Below are 7,957 nucleotides of genomic sequence, written 5' to 3' on the forward strand. Positions count from 1 at the left end.
ACCAAGTTGTGCGAGGAGAGGAAGGTGCAAGAAGAGAATGCAGGAGCTGGGAGCCGCGCACCCTTTTATACTGTGTCCCAGTGGCCTGAGGGGGCTGAAAAAGCCTGTGGAGAGGAAGCACGTTGAGCAGCAGTAATTTTGGCTTGCCCAAGCCCTGCTCTAGATGAAAGACGCTGTTCTTTGGGGTGATGTGTTAGCCTTCCTTTTCATCCCAGGTAAGAGCAACATGACTTTTTCACGAGTCATTAGGCTTCCTCCGTTGACCCCTGCTCCCTTGAGGTGTCATGCCCCTTGTGTGGAAAGAGTCCCAGGCCATGTCTTTGCTGACCTCCATTGCGGACATGGCCCCATTTAGTGAGGCCTTGCACTGTGATACAAGGATTGGCCTTGCCCTGTGGAACAGGGATGGGGCGCCTGGCAAGGTCACTGTGTGGAATGGGGCTGAGGCTGACCCAGCGAAGCACCAGTCCCTTGAGGAGCAGAGAAGCCCTCAGAGCACAGCCCACACTCTCTAGATTGTTTGTTCCCCGGAGATATGTTGAACGACTCTGAGGACCCTCTGATGTCCAGGAGTGGTCAGAAGATAATGGCCAAGCAAGCACGTGCMAMACCCTGTTGTGTGCGGGGCTGTGAGCCCTGAGGAGGCTGTTGCTGGAGGTGGCTTTCTGTTGAGCCTCAGGCTTGGTGCTTTCCTGCCAGTGAAGTGGAAGCCCCTAGAGTTGAGTGAGTGGGTCCTGTGTGGAGAGACCCAAGTGTTCTCCTTTGGGAAGCACATGCCCCTTGCCTTCCCAGGCTCGGCCTTTGCTTTTAGTCAATGGAGTAACAGCAAGAGCTCAGTGAACCTTTGGCGTGTACTTGAGGCAAATGCAGGTTAGAAACTTGAAAGTGTGGCAGGACCAAGTGGCTGTGCTTGCTTCAGCACATTCCTCTGCAGGACGTGCCGTGCCTGCATTGCTCTGTGTGCGTTGTGCAGGTCMGTGTTGCGGAGGGTCTTAGAGTAGCACATGGAGGACCTTCTAATTGCAAGGTGGTGTTAGAGCGTCTTGGTGCTGACTCACTCATGAGGCAACAGTGTGTCGAGACCTTGGGGGAAATGTCAGCTGACCCTCACTGCACTTCATTCCCGTGCTAACATGAGCGGCGTTGGGGATAATGGTGCCAGCTGTTTAGAAGACTCACCAGAAGACTGCTCTGGGTTCATCCCTTTTTTCCCCGCTTTTTGCCTATTTCTTTTTGTTCCATGCTTCCTGTACTAATATAGTGTTCTTCCTCCAATGAGATGCAGATCAGCTTTGTTGAGCCTCTGACCAGTATGTGATGGCCTACTAGGTTCCTTCGAATCCATGTTGTGCAGCTAGAGGAGACTGTTACTGTAGGTTGCCAGCCAACTCCACAGTGCATTTATGTCCATTCCTTGCCTTGGTGCTTTCTTACACTCCTCGAGCTTGAAATCAACTGTAGTGTGTTTTTTTGCTTCTGGAAAAGAGCCATGTATTCTCCTTTGGGTAGGACACGTCCATTACCTTACCAGACTTGACCTTTCATGTTAGTGACCTAAATAAAAGAAGAGCTCAGGAAGGCATTAGCAAGCACTCCAAGAGTCTGCTAAGAGGTGCCTGAACATGCGCCAGGACCAAGTGGCTTGCTTTGCTTCAGCACATTCTTCTTTATGAAATCAGGTAGCTGTGTGTGGCTTGTCTATGTAATTTACCCCGAGGTTCTTGCTTGTTTTGCTCTGGTTAGGGATGGATTAACCCATTCTGGAGCTATCTGTTTTGCTCTGTTGGAAAGAAAGAGCTCACCACGACTGTGTTTTATGGGAGATGGTGTTAGTATTGAGCCTTTAAACATCAGTGGCAATGCCAAGCTTTGGTTGTTTAGGCATCCAACATATCTGTGCATAGCCTCCCCTGAGTATATTTGCTGTCCCTTTTTCCTTTTTGATTGAAGAACAATGTTACTGTAGCATGTTGTATGGAAGAGCTCATAATGAGGTCAGTAAGGACATTTTCACTTTCACCTATTCCTCATGTTTACAGGATTGATAGAAATTGTTGGAAAAACTAAAGGATTTCACATTCCTTGATTGTAGACTCTTCCCATTCCTTATTTTCTTTTGCTTCAGCATCTTATAGCTCATCCTTTTTTATTAATATTTCTGGAAATAAAATTTTGAATTTGCAGTGCCGGCAGTTTAATCTCAGTGTCCCTGTTTTTCCTCTCCTCACATATATTGCTCTTGTTAGTAATGGCAGGTGTTTAACGTGGCCTCTCTGCCGCCCAGTGGTAATATATTGTAATTGCCCTTGAGTCTGTGTTAAGCCTTGAACAAAGGCAGCCGCCACCACTTCAGCAGCGTGACCCATGCCGGAATACTTGTCAAGGATTGCCTTAAGGTTGTCCCTGTTATCTGCAAGGAATTCTCATTCATTCTCTTTGAAATTATTGCCCAATCCACTTTTTTGGACTGACTTGCTGGATAGGCTCAAGGGGCAATCCTAGGCTACAAGCCCTTTATCATTAGCTAGAGCATGGAGAGTCCAATCTACTTGCACTGTTAATCGCTGTCCAACCTCACGATGCAAGATAGCATKCAAGAGCTGTTTTGTATTGCCTTAATTCAGACTGTAATAACTTAGTGGCAGTCTCTAATTTCTTTTTATTTTATTTTTTTAAGTACTACTTTTATGTTTGGATTTTTTTCACTAGATTTCTTAAGTACCCTGGTGTCCACGGAGTGAACAATGACCCTTCCTTCTGGCCCTGGCGTTTTCCATGAAGATGCCTGTGTTAATGTCCTGTTGATGGAAAGTTCTAGCAAATAGAGAACCGGGCATATTCAGAAAATCTGGATTTGCTTGTGCTTTCTCTTGTATTAAAGAGTAAGGGTAAGGAAATGCTAAAATATTGTTCTTCATCTCTTTCTCTTCCTGGGGTAATTGTTTAGGAAGCAAAGAGTAGAAGGGAGCCATAGGGTTAGTAGGTATTTGGTATTTTTCTGACTTACCTTTAATATGCTTTACTTGATCTTTCAAATTTTCCTGACAGTCTCTCAAACTACTAACTTGAGATTCTGTCTTTCTTTTGGAGGGTTCCTTACACTAATCAAAAAATTCATCCCCATAATCTTATGCTATTTTAGATCTGATGAAGATGCCCCTTAAGTTCTCTATTACTGTSTAAAGAGGTCTGCAGAAAGTCCTCCAACATGCTATGTCGGAGTCCATTTTGGGGGTGCTGAGATTTCCTTTATATCTGGAGAGTCTGGAAGGGAGACTTCCTTTAAGTCTCTCTCTCAGGAAGACAAAGCAATGTCAGAAGGAACAAGTGCTGCCTTAATATCAGCCTGAACTCTCCACCAATGATCTGATTATTGAGCCTCAATAGAACCAGAGTCTTCAGGGGAAAAAAGACAAGACACATAAAGGTCCTTGTGGTCACAGTATCTAATCAGAGCCCACCATTTTGGTCAGGGTCAAAGCCATTGAGAGCGTGACCCAGGGAGGCTCCTGCTGGAGCTGGGAACAGCAAGGAAAGGAAGAGCATAACTGGAAATGAAGGAATAGACCTCTGCCACATGCTCCTGCATTCAAATTACATCAGTCATCACATGTGTGGTTCATGAGTGGTTCAGAGCACCTGCATATGGTTTTAGCATTGTCCTGAGGATAGGTCATTCATTTTGCATTCATACGTTATTTATAACTGCAACCAGACTTTCCTGACCTACCTCTCCTTAATCTTAGAATCACTAGAATTACAATTAGCTTTTCCTTTTCTAGATTATAATTAGTTTCTGTACTGGCCTATATTAAAGGTTCAGATTCAGGATTCCAAGTGTGCCACAGGAGCCTACCAGTGACCTTCAGCTTAAACTCTGGTAGGGTTTTCAAAAGGTTCCTTACTTCTCCAAAGGGTGGTGTGGGGGAGGAGAGTGGGTAGGGGGCATGAGGGAGAAGTCTGTGGTCCTCCCAGGAGAAACTGGGTGAATCTGAGTCACAGCACTACCCKGTGTTGTGGAACAACTGGAATCCAATTTAGGTTCAGGTCAGAGCAGAAGCAGTTTATAGGAGAGAATAGAGAGCAGCCAAGTGACAGCCTCTGCTGATAYGAACTCTGCAAAGCTCTGTGAGGGGTTAAGTGTTTTATTTACACACCTGGTATGTCTTAAAAAAAATAGCTTGTGCTGCTACCGTTCTGGACTGAGATAGGAGTTTTAGGATCTTAAATGAGAAAGGGAGAAGAAAAGGTTTTGTTGAGGTATTCATTGTCTTTTCTGCTATTCTGCTGTCTGTGTTTTTGTGCTTTTTTTCCCTCATTAAAGACGTTGTGCAACACTTTAACAAACTGTCAAGTTGCAGTTTCGTCTGGCTTAATTCCCCAGCCAAAGAGCTGGGTAACCAGTCCTCCTTGTCTAGAGCTTGCATTTGGGTTTGGACAGTTGCCTGTGCTTTATTGAACCTCTGAAACACTTTGCTTAAGCTTCTATACTTCATTTTTACTTTAATTTTCTCATTAAGGTACTGAGTAGCATTGTAGTTATGTTTCATTCTCCTCCCTCAAAAGCCAACCAGCCCATTGTTAAAAGGAATTCCTCCATTGCAAAACTTCAGAGTCTCTTGGGCATTACCTTTTCTTTCATTCCCATATAGCGAGAACACCTGCAGAAGYTGTGGTGAGGAGTCGGACGACTGACAGAGTACAGGAAAGCAGCCCCTCATTTTACTGTCTACGTGCTTTCCGAAAACAGTAAGGGCACACTTATTCCAATTTGTCAATAACCTCTCRCTTCTTCACAACCAGTAACAGTTCAAGTTTAGTGTATTCCAGATAAGAAAATGGCTGTAGCAAATGAAAGGGGCCCTTAGCCTAAAGAAAATGCTTCTTGCCTAGGTGTCCAACTCATACATCCAACAGCTTCCCATTAGTGACCCTTCCATGTGGTTCCCAGGACTCCCCATATTGGTTACAGTGTAAGTTCATTAAATCTACTTTAACCTATCACGTGTTGTGATTGTCTTTCTACTCCAGGATCTAACTGTCCTTTTCTTGTATCGTGGTCATTCCAGGTATTCTATAACCATAGAATCAAGGTGAGTTTCAGAATAAGAGATCTTTTGGCAGATGTGCRATGGCTTACACATATCTTGAAAGCTCTGACTAAGGCATGAACGATTTCTGGAATAGCAGCTGCCATCCTGGCAGCAGACAAGGTGGCCGAGTGGTAAAGGCGATGGACTGCTAATCCATTGTGCTCAGCACGCATGGGTTCAAATCCCATCCTTGTCGGAGACTAGGGACCAGCCTAGAAGGAGCCTTTTGGAGCAAGAAACTGTTCATCCCTTGTTTCTGACAAATAGCCATGGGGAGAGTGAGAGAGTTCAGGCACTTCCAATAGTCCTTTGCAGATACCAAGAAAGTGTCTTGCAGCTCCCTGTCATGTAAAGAGAAAGACACAGTAATGTGTGTCTAAGTGATTTCCCAGAGCAAGGGTCCTATTCCTTGGCCTGGTCAACCAGGGGACAGTATGCGCTCTCTCTGGCTACTGTAAACCCCTCACACCATCAACAGATTACCTGAACACTTCATGTAGGGAGCTGTCTTGAGCAGACTGGGCAAGGACATGCTTCAGGAAAGAATCACAGAATGGTTAAGGTTGGAAGGGACCTCTAGTCCCTGTCCAGCAGGGACAGCTAGAGCATGTGGCACAGSGTGGCATCCAGGCGGGTTTGGAAGATCTCCAGAGAAGGAGACTCCACAACCTCTCTGGGCAGCCTGTTYCAGGGCTCTGTCACCCTCACAATGAAGAAGTTCTTTCTCACACGCAGATGGAACTTCCTATGTTTCAACTTATATCCGTTGCCCCTGCTATCCAGCCAGTTCTCAATCCACCTCACTGTCCACCTGTCCAGTCCTCCCTTTCTGGAGCTTTCCTATGAGAATATAATGGGAGATGGTGTTGAAAGCCTTGCTGAAGTYAAGGTAGACAACATCCACAGCTCTCCCCTCATCAAATATGACTTCCCCTTGGTGAATCCATGCTGACTACTCCCCTGAACACCTTCTTTTCCTTGACATGCCTAGAGATGCTCTTTAGGATGAGCTGCTTGAAAGGCTTTGTTCAGTGGGACTGTGCAAACCTTGGAGGAGGGAGAGGGAGTAGGGGGGACAGTCCCTTCCTGAGCAAGGTGTCACCTGCTCTGCTGGTAGTCGACAGCCTGATACTGGAGCACTCATCAGAGGCAGAGAGCACTTCTTGCTGTCGCTGCTCCAAAAGGCTCCTTCTGGGCTGGTCCCTGGTCTCCGACGAGGATGGGATTTGAACCCATGCGTGCAGAGCACAATGGATTAGCAGTCCATCGCCTTGACCACTCGGCCACCTCGTCAGCCTGCCATGGCTGCAGCTGTGACTTCTCTCAACAGTGCCAGAAACACTCTGGCTACATGCAGGACTTCCTTGCCATGCTGTCTCAGAGGATGAGACATTCTCCATGGAATCATTCATAGYTACTCACAAGGAATGGAGAATTTTCTTTCTTTTCAAGGACATCTTAGTCCTGATCTCCTGTCCAGCGTGGATCACAGAATCTCACAGAAGCACGGAATGGTTGAGGTTGGAAGGGACCTCTAGAGATCATCTAGTCCATCAGTCTAGGGACACCTAGAGCAYGTGGCACAGGGTCGCATCTAARCAGGTTTTGAAGATCTCCGAAGAAGCAGCCTCTGCAGTCTCTCTGGGCAGCCTATTCCAGTGCTCTGTCACCTTCAGAGGTAAGAAGTTCTTCCTCATATGGAGATGGAACTTCCTGTGTTTTAATTTATACCCCTATCCCTTGTCCTGTCACTGGCCACCACCGAGAAGAGTTTGGTCCCATCTTCTGTACATTCTCCCCTTGGATATTTATACATATTGATAAGATTTCTTCTCACTCTTTTCCAGGCTATACAGGCCTGACTTGCCTAGTCCTTACGTATGAGATAGATGCTCCAGTCTTCTAATCATCTTTGTTGCTCTATGCTGGACCCTCTCTAAGGCTCATCCTAGCTCACAGCTCATTTGACTACTCTTTCCCTTTCTGTCTKCCCTCCTGTATCCAGAAGATGGCCCTAACAAAGAAAAAGTGGTTCTGTGGTGTAATGGGCAGCACTCTGGACTTTGAATCCAGTAATCTGAGTTCAAGTCTCAGCAGAACCTCTATTGATGCTTTCCTTTTGTCTAGGAAATAAAACATTCTGGTCCTGTATTTCAGTATAGTTTGGCTGGGATTTGGAGTCTGGCCTGCAGGAAAAAGCTGTTCATCCACTAGCAAGCTCAGTGCAGTCACAGGTCACCTCACCTTCCTACCAGRGGATGGTTCTCCAAGTTAATGATGTGGAGCCCAGCCATGGGAAAGCCAGGCTCCCCATTCTACATCTCTCCACATTGTGGCTCTGCTCTCCAAAGTGTCAGTATTTATTTGCATCCTGCGGCTGGTGTCTATGGCTCATCTCAGTCACTATGATCAGAGGAAGACAATACTTGATGGTTGACAAGAAATAAGTGTCACGCACACATTAAAGCACCTAGTCCAGGTCACTCTCCTCCCGGCAGGGTGCTGCCAGCATGCAGGGATGCTGGATGCAGGATCCAACGCGCATGCCTTCTAGTTCACCAGGAGTGGGCTGTGAAGGACCATGAGATACAAGAGGGGAAACCCTTGCTTTGCTTCCTGCCAGAGCAAGCACCACACAACTGAGACTAGATACCCAACCAAAACCCCATAGCCTCTGGGGAAGAGCAGAATGGGGACCAGTCTTTGCAGTCTTGCAGCTCCCATTCCGAGCAGGTGCTCAGGGTCAGCCCATGGAGCCCTTTAAAGCTGGAGGGATCAGCAAGTCTGCTTTGGCTTCACTTCCTAGAACCAGCTGATACCAATGAGCATCCATCAGCACCAGGGCTGTTCCSTTTTCTGCTGCT

The 7,957-nt window shown here is 46.5% G+C and overlaps 3 non-coding genes across 3 annotated transcripts; 2 read left to right on the top strand and 1 right to left on the bottom strand.

The window, feature by feature from the left end:
* The first annotated feature begins 5,207 nt into the window (after nucleotides 1–5,207).
* Nucleotides 5,208–5,289, top strand: TRNAS-GCU. The gene has a single exon. It is a non-coding gene; the product is annotated as a tRNA-Ser (tRNA).
* Nucleotides 5,290–6,304: 1,015 nt separating this feature from the next.
* On the bottom strand, nucleotides 6,305–6,386 carry TRNAS-GCU. The gene has a single exon. It is a non-coding gene; the product is annotated as a tRNA-Ser (tRNA).
* A 737-nt stretch (nucleotides 6,387–7,123) lies between these two features.
* On the top strand, nucleotides 7,124–7,195 carry TRNAQ-UUG. Its single transcript has one exon. It is a non-coding gene; the product is annotated as a tRNA-Gln (tRNA).
* Nucleotides 7,196–7,957: the final 762 nt, after the last annotated feature.

The sequence above is a fragment of the Nothoprocta perdicaria genome, unplaced genomic scaffold (assembly GCF_003342845.1).
Source record: "Nothoprocta perdicaria isolate Ctin4 unplaced genomic scaffold, notPer1 scaffold_46, whole genome shotgun sequence".
In the NCBI taxonomy this organism is placed as follows: Eukaryota; Metazoa; Chordata; class Aves; order Tinamiformes; family Tinamidae; genus Nothoprocta; species Nothoprocta perdicaria.